The sequence below is a fragment of the Aedes albopictus genome, chromosome 3, assembly GCF_035046485.1.
Source record: "Aedes albopictus strain Foshan chromosome 3, AalbF5, whole genome shotgun sequence".
NCBI lineage: Eukaryota > Metazoa > Arthropoda > Insecta > Diptera > Culicidae > Aedes > Aedes albopictus.
The window spans coordinates 425,854,320-425,875,060 of NC_085138.1; the positions used below are offsets into that span (position 1 = coordinate 425,854,320).

The 20,741-nt window shown below is 38.8% G+C and overlaps 1 protein-coding gene across 4 annotated transcripts in view; it reads left to right on the plus strand.

The window, feature by feature from the left end:
• LOC109433445 (uncharacterized) overlaps window positions 1-20,741 on the plus strand; it is a 314,324-nt gene that overhangs the window by 32,249 nt on the left and 261,334 nt on the right. Inside the window, exon 1 of one of the 4 annotated variants that reach the window (XM_062856422.1) lies at window positions 9,362-9,680. The exons of the other annotated variants lie outside the window; for them this stretch is intronic. The gene's annotated coding sequence lies outside the window, so the exon portion shown is untranslated. Of the gene's footprint in view, window positions 1-9,361; window positions 9,681-20,741 lie in introns of those variants that run through there. 4 annotated transcript variants of the gene reach the window in all.

Genomic DNA, 20,741 nt, shown 5'->3' on the forward strand with positions numbered 1-20,741 from the left:
AAAAACTACTTTGAGAAATATTGGCACAATTAATCGCTTGCATCAACACTTTCTCGTGGTTTCGCACGGAGGGCCAAGGAAACCAACTGAAAGGTGACGAAAACTGTGCTCGCTTCATCGGCCAGAGAAAGCGGAATTGGACCCGACTCCAATCAGTTTTCTTCGAAGTTCGACCAACGGACTTCGCTCCTAGATCCAAGACTAAAGCTTCATACGGCAGGCAAAGTTCCTCATATTTGAATTGTTTTTTTTTTCAATATTTTATTTATTTTTTATTAGGCCGGAACAAATCTCAATTTCTTCTTTTGTCACAATACTCATTGACTTGCCAAGGGGGAGGACAATAAATAATAAATGTATTTAATGAAAAAAATACCCAAGCAAGTCGGCAAAATCTATAAACTCATTAAATTTGTTAAGAAATTTTTTGAAAATCTCTAATTTCACCTTAAAATTTTAAAATTTCTTGAATAATTTATTGGTGTCCCCCCTCAAAATGTAGAACTTTGACCAAAATTTTCCGAGGGGGCGGTAACAAAAGAGAAAATCGAAATTTGTGTCAGCCTTATTCGATCATAATGAAAGAGTTCAGTGGAGTTGAATACACTCGAATGTTATTTACCTTAAAACTACACACTTTTTTTAAACTTAAACACTGAAAACAAAATTTCCCAAAAAAAATTAGAATAAATATATTTCAAAAACAACGGGGGTCTCCCATTTAGCCTGGTGGTTAAGGCTATGGATCGCCAATCTGAAGACGGTGGGTTCGATTCCCGTTCCGGTCGGGAAAATTTTCTCGGCTCCCTGGGCATAGTGTATCATTGTACTTGTACAATATACAAGCTCATGCAATGGCAGGCAAAGAAAGCCCTTCAATTAATAAATGTGGAAGTGCTCAAAGAACACTAAGTTGAAGTGAGGCAGGCCAAGTCCCAGTGCGGACGTAGAGTCATAAAGAAAAAGAAGAAGAAGAAGACATTTCAACAATGATCACACAATCTCAAAACGTTTTTGTCCTAAAAATCGATACACCGAACAGACTTATACAAATTGAGATTTGAATTGTGCTCCGCTGGGAATCGAACCCACGACTCCCAATCTGCTAGACGGGTGCTTCTTCCCACCAAGCTTCGAAACCACTTTACCATCTCCGTCCCCTGAAGGAACAGAACAGAACTGAAGTTGTCTCGTTGTCGGTATTTGTCACCAACTTGTAGAATTTTCAGTGCAAATGTAGCCTTTGCGGCTTCCTGAAATATAACAGAACTCCACAGATTTTGGGATTTAAAAAAAAATATAAAATTTTAGTATTTCTTTGGGAAAGGCACACTAAGTTATCAATCCCAATGCTGCATTGTGCACCTTTTTGTCTCGCGCATAAATGTGGGTCGCGATGTGACCCACAGTTTGAGAAAACGCTGTAATATCACGTTAGATTGCACTTAGCAATAAATTTCCAATGAGTCGTGATTGTTGATAACCGCACCAACCATTTGAGCCGATTGCTAATCAAACATACGTTCGTCTTGTTATCATGAAGCAGACTCATGAAGTGGAGTACGGGTTGATTCTGAAACGTGTTTTTATATTGGGCCCGGTTTAGAGACGAATGCCCCTTCAGGGTAAAGTCTCTCGAAACAAAAAAAAAAGATGGGCCATGTGTAGAGAAAAAGCGGAGTGGTCTGCATGTACACTCCCGGTCAAAAGTTTGGGGTCACCCCCTCAAAAACATGTCATTTTTTGAGGCCCATATCTCCGCCAATTTGCGTCTGATTTAAAAACCCTAGGTTTCATTCAAAAGATAATAAGTCAAAGAAACTTTAAACATGATTTAAAAGAAACTTTTTCAAAAAGTTCTGTATGTAAACTTAACCGAAAGTTGCCAAATTTTCTAAAAAATGAATATAAACTTACGGCAGTGTCGCTGGAAATTGGGTCGACCAAATTTTAAGATAAGAGCGGTAATATGACCCATTTTCTATTAGCTTTCAACTGCTTTTTACAGAACTAAGCTAAAGAATCTAGAAAATAAGTTTTTTTTTTTTTTAAGAGGCTTTACCGCAATGCGGCATTCGCCTCTAAAAATAAGTTATTAAGTTATTAAGTAAATTAACTCTTCATGTCATCGACCAAAAGTTTGGGGTCACTTTCGTAAAACATGGAAAAGTGATTTGGTGATAACTTCGTCATCTATCGTTCAATTTTAATTCTTTTTGGCTCATTTCAAAGATAATTAACTAAATTTACGTTTGATGTCTTTAACCCTAATATTGGACCCCAGGCGCCTTTCAGAGCTCGTCTTTGATGGAACACACTCAGTGAGGTGACGAAACTGAGGCCATGAAGGTATCCCTTTTAGGGGTAATTTAACGTATTTAACAATTTTTGTATATAAAAATGTTATATAAAGTTAACACATTTCACCACATTTCAAAAAATGAGGCAACTTAACGTTAAGTTTTAGTATGTAAATTTCAACAAATATGTGTGGTTCAATGTCTATGCAGTATGTATCATTCATTATGTTTCAAATAAGCGAAGAAGAATTAAAATTGAATGAAAGATGACAAAGATATCAACAAATCACTTTTCCATGTTTTACGATAGTGACCCCAAACTTTTGGCCGATGACATCAAGGATTAATTTACTTAATTACTTTTTTTTTCTAGATTTTTTAGCTAAGTTCTGTAAAAAGCAGTTGAAAGCTAATAGAAAATGGGTTATATTACTGCTCCCATCTTAAAATTTGGATCCAATTTCCAGCGGCACTGCCGTAAGTTTATATTGATTTTTTAGGAAATTTGGCATCTTTGGGTTAAGTTTACATACATTTTTGCCTTTCTCGTACACTGAGTGTACTGGAAAGGCTATATGTTCACTCCAAAAATGACTTTTTGATAGAAGCCCCGGAGGGTCGAGTCATATATACCAATCAACTCAGCTCGACGAATTGAGGTGATGTCTGTGTGTGTGTATGTGTGTGCGTGTGTGTGTGCGTATGTGTGAGTGTGTACAAAAAAAACTCACATCACTTTTTGGCAGTAAACCTCAACCGATTTCAATGACCGACGGTTCATTCGACGCGAAATCTGGTCCCATTGTTTCCTATTGAAAATGGTTCGGATCGGTCCAGCCGTTCCGGAGATATGGCCATTTAGGTGTTCCGGAACGGTACCCCAGGAAGGGACCAGATATGAAAATGCATCAAACCTATGCATGCGACACATCAAACCACGGCATTTTCAATAACCTGATGAGCGGTAAGCAGGAAAATAGTCTCAGACCATATCTGAACCGGTAATGTACCGGAACCGGTTCCGGGTGTCCCGCCGGAAGTGGCCAAATATACAAGTGAACCAAACCCATGCATGCGACACATCAAACCGCGGCATTTTCGATAACCTGATGAGCGGTAAGCAGGAAAATAGTCTCAGACCATATCTGAACCGGTAGTGTTCCGGAACCGGTTCTAGGCACACCGCTGGAAGTGGCCAAATATACAATTGAACCAAATCCTTGCATGCGACACATCAAACCCCGGCATTTTCGATGACCTGATGGACAATGAGCAGGAAAATCATCTCAGACCATATTTGAACCGCTAGTGTTCCGGAACCGGTTCTAGGCGTCACACTGGAAGTGGCCAAAAATACAATTGAACCAAACCCATGCTTGCGACACATCAAACCACGGCAGTTTAGATAATCTGATGAGCGATAAGCAGGAAAACAGTCTCAGACAATATCTGAACCGGTAGTGTTCCGGAACCGGATCTAGGCGTCCCGCTGGAAGTGGCCAAATATACAATTGAACCAAACTTATGCATGCGACACATCGAACCACGGCATTTTCGATGACCTGATGGACAATGAGCAGGAAAATCATCTCAGACCATATCTGAACCAGTAGTGTTCCGGAACCGGTTCCGGGGCTCCCGCAGAAGTGGTCAAATCTGAAGGAGCCCAACATACCCATACATGCGTCACATCAAAAAGCGGCTTTTTCGATTACCTAATGAACGGACAGCAAGTGTTTCGGAATCGGTTTTGAGTGGCCGGAAGAGGCCAAATGTAAAAGTAAATCAAATCCAGGTATGTGACACATCAAATCGTGGCTTTTGCGATAACCTGATGAACACTTAGCAAGAAAATAGCCTTAGATCACACTAGAGACAACTGGTAGTGTTCCGGAATTGGTTCCGAGAGTCCCGTCGAAATGGTCAAACCCTGCATGTGAGACCTTCAATTTGCAGCGTTATTGGTTAACCGATGAACAGTTAACAAGACAATAGTGTCAGACCATATTTGGTTCAGCCGGTAGTTACTTGGAATCAGATCCGGGTAGTAAAATGTACAATTTAACCAAACCCATGGATGCGGTACATGAGAAAAAAGGGTCAGACCACATTAGATTCCCGGTAGTGTTGCGAGTTCGGCTGTGGCTTCGAAAATGGTTAAAAGTATAGATTGTAGAGTAAACATAGATCCGTGTTGATGAATGTCAAAATCTGTATCCAGACGAGCATGACGTCACGATTTGGACAACATCAATGGAGCGCATGACGTCATATTCAACCGTCACACTCTTGAAAATTACTACTTACACGCTTGAAACATTTTAGTCAGCGGTGTCCGCGAATCTATGTTTACTCTACTATCTATAGTTAAAAGTAAAGGTGAATCAAACCCTTACTTACCTTACCGGTCAGGCTAAGGCCGGGGTGGCCTCTGCTGTACATAGTAGCCGCCTCCACTCCACTCGGTCCATGGCTGTTTGTCGCCAGTTCCGCACTCTGCGTAGGGTCCGCAGATCGTCCTCCACTTGGTCGATCCACCTAGCTCGCTGCGCTCCACGTCTTCTTGTACCGGTCGGATGACTCTCGAGAACCATTTTAGTCGGGTTGCTATCCGACATCCTGATGACGTGACCCGCCCACCGTAGCCTCCCGATTTTCGCGGTATGGACGATGGTTGGTTCTCTCAGCAGCTGATGCAGCTCGTGGTTCATTCGCCTTCTCCAAGTCCCGTCTTCCATCTGCACTCCGCCGTGGATGGTACGCAACACCTTCCGTTCGAAAACTCCAAGGGCGCGTTGGTCCTCTGCACGTAGGGTCCATGTTTCGTGCCCATAGAGGACGACCGGTCTAATCAGCGTTTTGTAGATGGTTAACTTCGTGTTACGGCGAACTTTATTCGATCGTAGAGTTCTGCGGAGTCCAAAGTACGAACGATTTCCTGCCACAATGCGCCTCTGAATTTCTCTGCTGGTGTCGTTGTCGGCGGTCACCAGTGAGCCCAAGTACACGAATTCTTCAACCGCCTCGATTTCATCACCGTCGATATGAATTCGGGGTGGCGGGCGCGGTGATTCCTCCCTAGAGCCCTTTGCCATCATGTACTTTGTCTTCGACACATTAATGACTAATCCGATTCGCCTGGCTTCACTCTTTAGTCGGATGTACGTTTCCGCCATCGTCTCAAATTTACGAGCAATAATATCAATATCATCGGCGAAACCAAGCAGCTGAACGGACTTCGTGAAAATCGTCCCACTCGTGTTTATCCCCGCTCTTCTTATTACACCCTCCAAAGCAATGTTGAACAGCAAGCACGAAAGACCATCACCTTGCCGTAACCCTCTGCGAGATTCGAAGGGACTCGAGAGTGTCCCTGATACTCGAACTACGCACATCACTCGATCCATCGTCGCCTTGATCAACCGTATCAGTTTATCCGGGAATCCGTATTCGTGCATAATCTGCCATAGCTGTTCTCGATCGATTGTATCATACACCGATTTGAAATCGATGAACAAGTGATGTGTGGGCACGTTGTATTCGCGGCATTTCTGCAATACCTGGCGGATGGCGAACATCTGGTCCGTTGTAGCGCGTTCACCCATAAATCCAGCCTGATATTGCCCCACGAACTCTCTTGCAATCGGTGATAGACGGCGGCATAAAATTTGAGAGAGTATCTTGTAGGCAGCGCTCAGTAGTGTGATCGCGCGGTAGTTCCCGCAATCCAACTTGTCGCCCTTTTTGTAGATGGGACACACGATACCTTCCATCCATTCCTCCGGTAATACTTCCTCCTCCCAAATCTTGGTAATGACCCAGTGTAGTGCTCTCACCAGTGCTTCTCCACCGTATTTTAGAAGCTCGCTTGGTAGTTGATCTGCTCCAGCGGCTTTGTTGTTTTTCAACCGGCCAACCTCCTCCTCAATCTCTTGAAGGTCAGGGGCTGGAAGTCTTTCGTCCTGTGCACATACTCCTAGATCGGTTACCACGCCACCTTCGGTACTTGCAACGTCGCCATTGAGGTGCTCATCGTAATGCTGCCGCCACCTCTCGACCACCTCACGCTCGCTCGTGAGAATATTCCCGTGATTATCTCGGCACATGTCGGCTTGTGGCACAAAGCCTCTGCGCGAGCGGTTCAGCTTCTCGTAGAACTTTCGTGTGTCCTTAGCGCGGTACAGCTCTTCCATCGCTTCGCGATCTCGTTCTTCCTGCTGGCGCTTCTTCATCCGGAAGACTGAGTTCTGCCTGTTCCGCGCCTGTTTGTAACGTGCCTCATTCGCTCTCGTACGGTGTTGCAGCATTCTCGCCCATGCTGCATTCTTCTCGTTTTTCAACTGTTCACATTCGCCGTCGTACCAGTCGTTTCTGTGATTCGGAGTCGCGAAGCCTAGTGCTGTAGCCGAGGTACTACCTATGGCGGATCGGATGTCCCTCCAGCCATCTTCAAGTGTAGCTGCGCCAAGCTGCTCTTCCGTTGGTAGGGCCACTGCTAACTGCTGCGCGTAGTCTTGAGCCACTTCTACGTTACGAAGTTGCTCGATGTTGAGCCGCGGCGTTCGACTTCGACGCGTGGTGATAACTGTCGAAAGTTTTGAGCGCATGCATACAGCGACTAAGTAGTGATCCGAATCTATATTCGCACTGCGGTATGTGCGGACGTTGGTTATATCTGAGAAGAATTTACCGTCGATTAGAACGTGGTCGATTTGGTTTTCTGTTTGATGGTCGGGTGATCTCCAGGTGGCTTTGTGGATATCTTTGCGGGGGAAGAAGGTGCTTCGGACTACCATACCACGGGAGGCTGCAAAGTTTACGCATCGCTGGCCGTTATCATTCGATACGGCGTGCAGGCTGTTTCGCCCGATTACCGGTCTGTACATTTCCTCCCTTCCTACCTGCGCGTTCATGTCGCCGACAACGATTTTCACGTCACGCGGCGAGCAACCATCGTATGTTTGCTCTAACTGCGCGTAGAACGCTTCTTTCTAATCATCGGGTCTCCCTTCGTGTGGGCAGTGGACGTTGATGATGCTGTAGTTGAAGAAACGGCCCTTAACTCTCAACATGCACATCCTTGCGTTGATCGGCTGCCACCCGATCACACGTTGTCGCATCTTGCCCAACACTATAAATCCTGTTCCCAGTTCATTGGTGGTGCCACAGCTTTGGTAGAAGGTAGCCGCTCGATGCCCGCTTTTCCACACTTTCTGTCCAGTCCAACAAAGTTCCTGCAACGCCACGATGTCGAAGTTGCGGGGATGTAGTTCATCGTAGATTATCCTGTCACATCCTGCGAAACCTAGTGACTTGCAATTCCATGTTCCAAGTTTCCAATCGTAGTCCTTATTTCGTCGCGTGGGTCTTTGCCGATTGTATCGAGTCGTATTTTCTCCTATGTTATTCGCAATGGGGATTTTTACGGGTGGCTTATTGGGCCTACGCCAACACTCCTGTCTCGCCGGAGGGCCATCGTGCCAGTTCTGTTTAACGTCCCAACCAACACTGGGACGACCACGCTGGTGGTGAATCAAACCCATACATGCGATATATCAAATCGCGGTGGTTGGGTAAAGGTGAAGAATTGGCAGTAAAATTATCTCAGACCAGATTTGGGACAACCGTTAGTGTCATGGAATCAGATCCGGGTATCCCACCGAAAATTGCCATATATAAAAATGAACCAAACCCATACATACGACCAGGGATGCCATATATACAGATTTATCTGTATTATACAGATTTTTGAGCATCCGTACAGATTTCATTTAATATGAAATACAGATTTTTGAGCTAGATTTGTTATTTTTTTTTTCGTATGGGATACAGATTTTTCACCCAAATTTTGTATGGGATACAGATTTTTGAAAATTGCGATACAGATTTAAAAAAAAAATCATCTGGCATCCCTGCATACGACACATCAGATCGCAGATTTTTTGATTATCCAATAAACGGTTAACAAGAAAATAGCTTTAGATCACATAAGACTAGCTGTTGTGTAGCAGAACCAACGTTCATGTGAAAAATCAAATCGTGGCTTTGTTTAATGGCCTGATAAACATTCGGCATGACCAACAGTGACGAATAGGTTTCATCAAATCGCACCATTTCAGATTCCTAAGGTGTAAATTTATAGCAGGATGGGTCAACGTTGAATGGAAAAATAAGAATTTGATCGTGTCATCCTTGAACAGAACATGGCGGCTGTTTAAAGGAATTTTGAGCTCTAAAACTATGTAAAATAAGTGTATTTGGTATGGGAAATATGTTCGGAGTCCACCAGAGTATCCAAGATAGCGGTCCAAAGTCCAAGATAATGCCCCGTATTCAAGTTAGCGCCTTTTTTTTGAGGATTTTGAATTCTTGCATTATGGGCATGTGTTGTATGGAAACATGTCCAGAATTCAAAATCTGTGATCAGAAAACCCAAGCTGTGCACTGTTTCACAAGGTCTGCAATATGACTATAATTGGAATGGGGAAGAATGCCGGTCTTCGTCCAAAACTGGTCACCAGAAAATCATAGACGACATGCCAAAATTCAATACGGCGATTATTTCATGTAATTTTAGGTACGGAGTCCAAAAATGAATACCAGAACATCCAAGGTGGTGTCTCAATGTTCAATATGGCATTTAGTTTAGTTGGGGTAGATACCCGGAGTCAAAAAATAATGACCGAAAAATCTAAAATGACGTTTCAAAATTTTGCGGCTTCATGACACTTGTTTGGTTTGAATTTTGGATCGTTGTCTTATATTTTCTGAATATTGGATGTAATGCTAATATAAAATGTATCCATATTGAGTTGATTTAGCAAGCAGTTTTTATTTTGTATTTATGTCAATGTCATCAACATGTCACTTGAGTTTTGTTGAAAGGATACTTAAAAGCACGAGAAAGGCACCATCACCACTAGGTGGATTAATTAGGGTTTTTTGAAAAAGTTTCTCTTGAATCATGTTTAAAGTTTCTTTGATTTATTATCTTTTGAATGAGACCTAGGGTTTTGAAATCGGACGCAAATTGGCGAAGATATAGGCCTAAACAAAGGGGGTGACCCCAAACTTTTGATCGGGAGTGAACCATGGGAACATCCACTGTCAAGATTAGTTAGATGTTGTCGAAGCTCAGCGGGTATTTCACAATTCTATTTACCTACTCTAGAAACTACATATAGGTCTGACAAACATTTGTGACTACCGGCAGTGTTCTTCACCGGGAATACAAAAGTGATTCAAGCCAATGCGAAATCTGATAACCTGATAAACGTTGGAAAAAATGAAAGAGAATAAATGATTGAAGTCTCCATAGATGAAAAAGCAGTCATTAGATAGAAAATGTATATAGTGGAACCCCGAGTGTCGTTATACTTGGTGAGTTTGTAATACATCGATTTTTTTTCGACTTTCGATTCAAGCACAATGATCTCCGATATCTCAATATGTTTCACCAAAACTCGTACCGTACAGAAATTTTAGTATTTCAATACGAAGTTGGCGGTTATTGTGACAGATGCTTTTGAGAGAAAACAGTCATACTTACTACAGCCAATTTACAAAAAAAAATTGGACGATACTGATAACGGTGTTATTCTAACCATATATTTGAAAGCCACTTCGGCAATTTCCTCTAGAAGTCTTCTAGTGATTCTCATAAAAATCTAATAGACAATTTATATGAAAATAACTTTGGCTGTTTTTCCTTTGGCTTCTTTTTTGCCTTTCTCGTACACTAAGTGTACTGGAAAGGCTATATGTTCACTTCAAAATTGACTTTTTGATAGAAGGCCCGGAGGGTCAAATCACATATACCAATCGACTCAGCTCGACGAATTGAGGTGATGTCTGTGTGTGTGTATGTGTGTGTATATGTGTGTGCGTGTGTGTGTGTCTGTATGTGTGTGTACAAAAAAACTCACATCACTTTTTGGCAGTAAACGTCATCCGATTTCAATGACCGACGGTTCATTCGACGCGGAATCTGGTCCCATTGTTTCCTATTGAAAATGGTTCGGATCGGTTCAGCCGTTCCGGAGATATGGCCATTTAGGTGTTCCGGAACGGTACCCCAGGAAGGAACCAAATATGAAAATGCATCGAACCTATGCATGCGACACATCAAACCACGGCATTTTCGATAACCTGACGAGCGGTAAGCAGAAAAATAGTCTAAGACCATATCTGAACCGGTAGTGTTCCGGAACCGGTTTCGGGTGTCCCGCCGGAAGTGCCAAATATCAAAGTGAACCAAACCCATGCATGAGGCACATCAAACCACGGTAATTTTCGATAACCTGATGAGCGGTAAGCAGGAAAATAGTCTCAGACCATATCTGAACCGGTAGTGTTCCCGAACCGGTTCTGGGCGTCCCGTTGGAAGTGGCCAAATATACAATTGTACCAAACCCATGCAAGCGACACATCAAACCACGGCATTTTCGATGATTTGATGGATAATGAGCAGGAAAATCATCTCAGACCATATCTGAACTAGTAGTGTTCCGGAACCCGTTCCGGGGTTCCCGCCGAAGTGGTTAAATCTGAAAGAGAAACAAACCCGTACATGCGTCACATTAAATAGCGGCTTTTTAGATTACCTAATGAACGGCCGGCAAGTGTACCGCCGGAATCGGTTTTGAGTGGCCGGAAGACGCCAAATGTAAAAGTTAACCAAATCCAGGCATGTGACACATCAAATCGTGGCTTTTGCGATAACCTGATGAACAGTTAGCTCGAAAATAGCCTTACGTCACACTAAAGACAACTGGTAGTGTTCCGGAATTGGTTCCGAGAGTCCCGTCGAAATGGTCAAACCCTGCATGTGACACCTTCAATTTGCAGCGTTTTTGATTAACCGATGAGCAGTTGACAAGACAATAATGTTAGACCATATTTGGTTCAGCCGGTAGTTACCCGGAATCAGAACCGGGTAGCAAAATGTAAAATTTAACCAAACCCATGGATGCGGTACATCAAATCACGACCAGTCTTGTAAACATTCGACACTTTTTACTACCTTCATTTCGTTGTCGCAGTCGGGTGTCAGTCGGCTTTGTTACATTCGTGCGCTATCGTTACCTCTTACCTACACATAACACGAGCAGTAGAACTAGGATCAATAAACATAAGAAAGGGTCAAATCAATGTCATCTGACACGATAACATGTGTCTAATTTTAGCTTTACGCATAGATTTTCAGCCAATTCCGATTATGAATGTTAATATTAGTTTATTATTGCATGTTGCATTGAATACGACACACAGATGGGCAACATAGCTCTTATTATGGAAGAAGACAGGAATAACAAAAGCCAAACCGTCTCTCGAAGCCGTTATCGTGGTGAAGTGCATTCGTTTGACATTTTTCGTTTCGAACAGTAGTTTGATTGCTTGTGTTGCGAATGTCGGAGACAAAGGAGGCCGAATATCGACGAAAAGGTTCAAATGACTGTGATCTCTAACAAGACTGATCACGACTTATCGACAACCTGATGGAAAAATAGGGTCAGCTGTGGCTTCGAAAGTGGTTAGAAGTAAAAGTGAAGCATTCATGCGATATATCAAATCGCGGTGATTAGGTAAAGGTGAATAAATAGCAATAAAATATTCTCAGACCATAATTGGGACAACCGGTAGTGTCATGTTCCATGACTCATGGAATCAGATCCGGCTATCCCACCGGAAATTACCAAATATCAAAATGAACCAAACCCATACATACGACACATCAGATCGCAGATTTTTTGATAATCGAATGAACGGTTATCAATAAAATAGCCTTAGATCACATTAGAGACTAGCTGTTGTGTAGCAGAACCAACGTTCATGTGAAAAAATAAATAGTGGCTTTGTTTAATGGCCTGATAAACATTAGGTATGAACAACAGTGACGAATAGGTCTAAGTTCTCATGCGAACAAAATATAGACAAAACTAAAGCGATCTCATCAAATCGTACCATTTCAGATTCCTAAGGTGTAAATTTATAGCAGGATGGGTCAACGTTGAATGGAAAAATAAGAATTTGATCGCGTCTAAAGAAGATGGTGGCTGTTTTAAGGAATTTTGAGCTCTAAAACTATGTAAAATAAGTGTGTTTGGTATGGGAAATATGTTCGGAGTCCACCAGAGTATCCAAGATAGCGGTCCAAAGTCCAAGATAATGGCCCATTGTTCAAGTTAGTGCCTATTTTATAGGATTTTTAATTCTTGCATTATGGGAATATTTTGTATGAAAATATGTCCAGAATTCAAAATTTGTAACCAGAAAACCCAAGCTGTGCGCTGTTTTACAAGGTCTGCAATATGACTACACACTTAATTTTGAATACCGTGTTCGGTAAAATTTTGACGAAAATAGAACAGCTGAATACAGCAACAATGGATTGTTTACCTTTTGCACCCGTTTTTGACAGTTGGTGTACTAAGCCTCAGTAAAATCGATTACCGTAGCTACCGAAAAAGTTCTGCTGTTCTATTTTCGTCAAAAAAGTACCGAACAGGCCATTCAGGATTGAGTGTGTATAGTTTGAATGGGGAAGAATGCCGGTCTTCGTCCAAAACTGGTAAACAGAAAATCATAAACGACATGCCAAAATTCAATACGGCGACTATTTTATGTAATTGTAGGTGCAGAGTCCAAAAATAAATACCAGAACATCCAAGATGGTGTCTCAATGTTCAAGATGGCGGTTGGTTTAGTTGGGGTAGATATCCGGAGTCATAAAATGATGACCGGAAAATCTAAAATGACGTTTCAAAATGATGCGGCTTCATGGCACTTGTTTGGTTTGAGTTTTGGATCGTTGTCTTATATTTTCTGAATATTGGATGTTATGCTAATTTAAAATGTATCCATATTGAGTAGATTTAGCAAGCAGTTTTCATTTTGTATTTATGTCAATGTCATCTACATGTCGCTCGAGTTTTGTTGAAAGGATATTTTAAAGCACGAGAAAGGCACCATCACCGCTAGGTGGATTAATTAGGGTTTTATGTTTTATTATTCTTTTGGGACTTTTTCAATATATCTTTCAAGAAAAGGTTCGGTAATTATTCCGGTCACTTTTTTTTTCCTATAATTCATTCGATAACTCTTTGCACTTTATGCGCCAATTTCTCTGGGATTTTTTTTCTGGAATCTCTAGTTTTATGCAAATTTCTTCTGCAGTATATTTAGGAATTTATTTGGTGACCTACCAATGCATTGGGGAAAAATTCTTAAAGAAATCTTTTTGCAATTGCATCGCATGAAACAATTTTTTTTGTAATTTCATTTCTTGGAAATGAAAGCGTACCTGGTGGGACGGTTAGAAGCACATGCCAATCGAATTCCACTCTCGAAAAAATCCGAAAATGTTTTTTTGTAAGGGAAGCAAAGCCTTTGATTCCGTCATAAACTAGGCTATGGTAAAAAAAGAAAAAAAAAAACATCTTAGCTATGGTAAAAAAAAACAACAAAATTGGAATTTCCTTCACAATATCCGTGGAAATTAGTGGTTATTTCTTTATCCATGCCTTTGAGAATTCCTTCAGGAATCTTTTTGGAAATATACTACAACGGTTTAATTTCGTAATTTTTTTTGTCAATTCTTTTGGCGATTACTTTGGAAAACTTCTAATGTAATGCCATTAACATAATTTCTTGTCAACATTTAAGTAACACAAACGTTAAAATGACCGGGGGCACCATGATTTGAAAAATAAAAAAAAACGGCAATCAGATTTTCCACTTAGGAATAACAGGATTGACGTAAATGTTCAAAGTTGATTAAAGGCAGAAACAGGGACAACCATACCAACCGTTTCATTTTACGGAAATGGAATTCGTGCAGATAATCGTATGAAGAGGCGTCGCTAAGGGAAGTCCATGTATTGCTGATGTTCACGAAGGAATTTCTCTATGAATTGTCAAATAAATTCTGAAAGTAATTGCCGAAACAATTTAACATAAATTTGTCGAAAACAAGAGAAAAGGAGTTTCAAAGAAATTTTTAAAGCAATAACCGAAGAATTTGTAGAAAAACAAAAAGAAAAAGAAATTCCCGAGTACATTTTCAAAACAAATGCTGAGAAAGGAAATTTACAAAAAAAAATCTCCAAAGAAAGAACGCATATGTAAATTTACAAATGAATTAATAACAAAAATGATTTCTGAAACAAATTGCCAGATTTCCAATGGATAAGCCATAGAGTTATCTAAATTAATTACCAAAGAAGTGTTCGAAAGAATATCTGAACTAAGGCACAAAAGAAATGCGGAAGGGAATACGAAAGAAACTCTGGAAAAATTGCCGAACAATTTTTGAGAGAAAATTTACGAAACAATTCCTCAAGAAAGTGCCCAAAAGTTTTGCTGAAAAAAAAAATAAACCCAAAGCGAAAGACCACGAAAATTTCCAAATTATTTGCAAAGAATCTTCCCCTCAAAAATAAACGTGTGCATCGAAGCACATTTCACCAGTGACGGTAATTTGGGTCAGCAGCGGAAGTATTTTTTCAAACTTTATTTCCGTGAATTTCTATTGTCAAAACGTCACAACAGAATAATTTGTTGTTTTTTTTTTCTATACCCAACGTACAATGTTTGCCTACCTCGTGCGAAAGGTTTGAACGTAAGGAAATCAAAGGTCTCTGAAGAAACTAATCCCACGAGAGCTTCTCTATAGATTTTTGAGAGACTCCTCGCCATTCTTCAATGAAAAAGAAAAATAAAAAATAAAAAAAGAAAAAAAAGTAGGAAAGACGCAGAAATAAAAACTTAGAGAAAAAATAAAAACCAGACGAATGAAGCTTACCTCATTTCTCTCATGGACATTTCTCAATGAAATTGCGAGCAATCGGTCTTAGTTTTTCTAAATAACGAAATCTCGTAAAACCGAGGTTACCATGATTTAAAAAATATAACTGTGTCAACTTTGTCGCTCCAAAAACAATATAATTTTGTTATTTTCATTCTAGATGATCCAAGGACTAGCAAGTTTGTAAATCTAATATTATGATCAATTGCCAATGAGTTGCTTGTGAATTGCTTTTCGAACTCTTTTCATAATTTTTAAAAGAATGCCTTCCAAAAAGTAATGCGGATGAAACTTCAGGATGTTAAATATATTACATGTGACAGATTTTTTTCTGGAATTATTCCAGGAGCTCTTTTTATGCGTTCAACAAGAATTCCTGCAAAGATACCTCCAGGAATTCCTGTTAAATTTCCTCCAAAAAAAATTTTTTTTTGGGAATTATCTCGGAATTTCTCAAAAAAAACTTTTCAAGATATTCCTCCTACCGTATGTTCAGATATTCTTTCAAATTTTCCTTTTAAAATCAATTGGTCCAACAATTCCGAAACAGATTAAAGATGAGTTTCTCTAGCGATTACTTCAGATGCTTCATCAAAGGTAGCTTCAGTTATTATTTTGGTAATTCCGCAAGAGATTCTCGCAGGAAACTCTGAAGAGATTCCTTCAGGTATTCATCCCTTTCTATCAGTTCCTTCGGAAAATCTTTTTTTTTGTAGGATGGTTTCCTGGAATTGTTTCCGAATTTCTAGAAAGATTGCTTCAGGAATTTCTCTTTAAATTCCTCCAGGATTCTTTTAAGGAAATCCTCCGGGATTCATCCAGGCATTTCTTCAGAAATTCATCTAGAAGTTTCTCAGGAGATTCTTCTCCGCCACACACCGTTCTCCTGCACAGCGCCGAAGATCGTCCTTAGCACGCGTCGCTCGAAAACTCCGAGTGCTTGCAGGTCCTCCTCGAGCATGCTCCATGTATCGTGCCCATGGAGGCTTTTCTTTAGAGATTTCATCAAAATGTCAACTTATGTAGACCATTCATAAATTCTTCCAGATTTAAATTTCTGCTGCTAAATTTACCCCCGAAAATTCATCTCGGTTCTAAGGATCACTTAAAAAAGTGCTTCAGGGATTTTCGTCCACTAATACCTTGTAGCCGTTTTGCAAGAAATACTTACAAGACATCTTACAGAGGAATCGCCATGAATTCTTCCCGGGTTTGCTCTACAACTTCCTTCAGGAATCCTTATCGAAATTTAATAAATCAATTCCTCCAGTATGTTTGACTGCAATTTCTGCATGAATTGCTTTAGATTTTTTTTCAGGGATTCCAATTCTGTTCATGGATTTTTTTTAGAAATCTTTTCAGGGAGGTATGAAGAATTTGAAAAATGCTCGCTTTTTGTACTCAGCATAAGCGTGGTGCTGACGGTGGTGGCCAACCGCGCGAGTTCCGGAAGGCAAAATTGAAAAAAAAAACTAGAGGAATTTCTGAAAAAGAAATGTATGAAAAAGTTTATGAAGAAATCCCTTGCTGACATTAATGAAGAAAAGGAAATATTTCTGAGGAGATTCTTTAAGCAGTTTTGGAATAAATGCGTGGAAGCATTTCTGATGGGATCTAAGGAATGTATTTTTCAAATAAATTTTCTGCTTAATTCCTATGAAAATCCCTGGAAATCTTCTTTATATAAGTATCTGAAAGAATCTTAAGAAAATTCCTCAAGAAATTCTAGAAGGAGTTGTTAGAGAAATTCCTGGAGAAATGCCTAAACACTCTTTTTAAAATTTCTAAAAGAAGGGGACATTTCAGAGAAAACGAAGATGGCTGCCACAATGCACAGTGTTTTATTTTGCCGATTTCGTGCGCTTTTTCAATAACGTTTCAACCGATGATTTTAGCGATATAGTTTCTTCGGAGAAGTTTCTACATTAGACAAGGCGCATTTTTTGACATAAAGAGTTGAATGATCAATCCACCTATAAGTGAGATGGAAAAAATATTTAAAAAAAATGCAGATAGACGTTTGATGCGTTCGGCAAAGTTGTGCAAAATGCAGTTTTGAACAACTTTGTCAAAGACGCCATAATGCTGAATCTCATACTTTACGAGATTTATTACGTTGTATGTGCATGACCCCTAGAAATCATATATTTCATCATAACTTTTTTACGGATTTTATTTTTATTTTTTGCGTCTACAAAGTTATTTGGAATGTAAAAATACATGTTTTTGCTGAACGTCAAAAAACGCTAGCTTTTGAAATAACAAAGTTATTTACAAACTACTGATTTTTATAGGGCAACTTTGAACTCGTGTTACTTTTTTCGGCGCAAAATGGCGCAGAGAACAGTTTCGAATAATGAAACAACTATATTTCTACTATATCGAAAAGGCTTAAACTTTTGTATACAAGTGTATTCTTCATGTGTTATGGTAAATAAACAAACAATTATCAAACATTGATTTTTTTTAATAACTTCTTAATTTAAATAGATAGAATGTCGCAATTTTCAGCAAAATTGTGTATTCTTGTATGCTTAACAACTTTCTAGAATATGAAAAAAATATAGAAAATCTTGGTAAAAAGTTATGATTATTTTAACGAATTATAAAAAAAAACATATTTAAAAATCACTCAGAAATTGATTTTTATTATAACTTTTAATCCACAATTTTTACACTATTTGCAAGTTCTGCGAAGTTGTTGAGCATATAAAAATACACAATTTTGCTGATCATTGCGACATTCTATCTCGTTAAATGTCAAAGTTATTGAATGATTTCAATATTCGATATTTTTTGTTTAATTACCATAACACATAAAGAATACACTAGTATACAAAAGTTTAAGCCATTTTGATATAGTAGAATGATAGTTGTTTCAGTATTCGAAACTGTTCTCTGCGCCATTTTGCGCCGAAAAAAGTAACACGAGTTCAAAATTGCCCTATAAAAATAAGTAATTTGTAAATAACTTTGTTATTTCAAAAGCTAGCGTTTTTCGATGTTCAGCAAAAATATGTATTTTTACATTCCAAACAATTTTGTAGAAGACGCAAAAACTCTAAAAAAACCGTTAAAAAGTTATGATGAAATATATGATTTCTAGGGGTCATGCACATACAACGCAATATATCTCGTAAAGTATGAGATTCAGCATTATGGCGTCTTTGACAAAGTTGTTCAAAACTGCATTTTGCACAACTTTGCCGAACGCATCAAACGTCTATCTGCATCTTTTGAAAAAATATTTTTTTCATCTCACTTATAGGTGGATTGATCATTCAACTCTTTATGTCAAAAAAAGCGCCTTGTCTAATGTAGAAACTTCTCCGAAGAAACTACAGTCAGGTTTTTTTACGCAGTTTTTTTACGCGGTTTTCATTTACGAGGTTTTTTTACGCGGATTTTTGAATTACCGCGGTTTTTTTACGCGGATTTTTGAATTAACGCGGTTTATTTTTACGCGGATTTTTGAATTAACGCGGTTTTTTGAATTAACGCGGTTTTCATTTACGTGGATTTTTAATTTTAGCCAGAATTTTTCCAAGCATTATTATAGAGTTTTTTCCACATATTTCTGTAGTTTTGGTGCTTAACAGCATCAAAAAGGTAGAATATGATGCAGAGTAATTTTCTGGATATCCAAGGACATCCAAACTGTTCTGAGTTTAGATCCTAAAGTCTACGTCTGTAACGGTAACTTCTTGCATTATACAAAGCAACGATTTGTAATCTATTATACCCAGTAAGTCTTTTAAAAGTTCAATAGACAGTTTCAGAGCAGTCGGGATATCCTTGGTCATCCAAACTGTTCTGGAGTTTAGATTCCATATTCTACGGGTGCAGCGGTAACTTCTTGCAATATCCAAAGCAACGATTTGTAATCTATTAAGCCCAGTAAGTCTTTTGAAAGTTCAATAGACAGTTTCAGATCAGTCGGGATATCCTAGGTCATCCAAACTATTCTGGAGTTTAGATCCTAAAGTCTACGGGTGCAGCGGTAGCTTCTTGCATCATACAAATCAACGATTTGTAATCTATTATGCTCAGTAAATCTTTTGAAAGTTCAATAGACAGTTTCAGATCAGTCGGGATATCCTAGGTCATCCAAACTATTCTGGAGTTTAGATCCTAAAGTCTACGGGTGCAGCGGTAGCTTCTTGCATCAACGATTTGTAATCTCAAAGTTTAATAGACAGCATCAGATCTGTTGAGATGTCTAAGTACATCCAAACCGTTCTTGAGATTACATGAACTTTTTTCATTGTAGAAATCTATGATTTGTAATCTATTATGTCCAGAGATTATTATTATATCTATTATTGTATCTATCTATCAGATAATTATGTCTATTACGTCCATTCTGGCTGTTCAATTGGCTGATTTGGAATATTTTAAAACTATTTTGGAACAATTATTGATTTAAACCCTGTCTAATTATGTATAGCTAGACTTTAAAAACTGAGTTCCAGAACACTTAGGATTACCTGGAATATCCCAAATATTTCTAAGAATGCTTTCCCTGATAAAAAGTATCATAAAAATACGATAAATTTTATTGTTACAACACCATTTTTTCGAAAAATATTCACCATTAAAAGTATTGTAATTTACACGGCACACTCACCATCACCCCTATTGTTCTTTACCATGCGGCGAATGGTAAATGGCACTTTTACAATAAAAAATGGTGGTCGTTATGTATCTTAACCATAAAATTTTGAGAAAATTTTCATACACTTTTTCGCGAAAAACAATAGAATGTATTGTGTTTTTATGAGACATTTTTAGAGCAATTTTCAAAAGAAAACAATATATCTTAATGTTTTTTCATTGTTCTTACAATACAAATTCAATTAATTGAATGGCGTCAAATGAATCGTTGTTACAATAAAAATACAATAGTATTTGTTGTTATTTGTAAGCAGTTTTCGCTTTTGAAAATCCATAGAGTTTATATTTCCCGCTAACATTTATATCCAGCATTCACGAGCACTAACGGCCGCCAGAATAATATGCACATTTTATGATAAGACACTCTGATGTCTATCTGTTATGTATTGCTTGGCAGCTGTTGATAAGATCTATCTTCAATCTTTTCAAATAACTGCCAAATATCACAAGTCAGACCTCAGGTCGTATGATCCATATCATAAATCGTTCACAATTCATGTGGCCATTAGTATCTGTAAATGCTGGAGAATAATGTTACCGAGAAATATGAATTCTTTGGTTTTTCAAAGGCGAAATTTGTTAACATAACAACAAATATTATTGCACGTTTATTTTAACATCGGTTCAATTGACCCCATTAAACTAATTGTATTTGTATTGTTATCAATGGTAGTTTACTATTTACTAGATTCCTTTAATTTATTGGAAAACATCAGAAAAATCATTGTTCATCTTTTTCTTGTCGTAACATCCTCACTTGGCTAAAACCTGCTTTTCAGCTACTTTTCTATAAGTACTTCCTCAGTTATTCATTGAGAGCTTCCTCTGCCAACACGGCTTGACGTCTGTCACCGAAACATCTACTGTACTCAAATTTAAAACGAAAACTATAAAAAAATATGTCAAGTGATTTTGTATTTGATTATACAAACATGATCCAAGCAACAATAATATTTATTGTT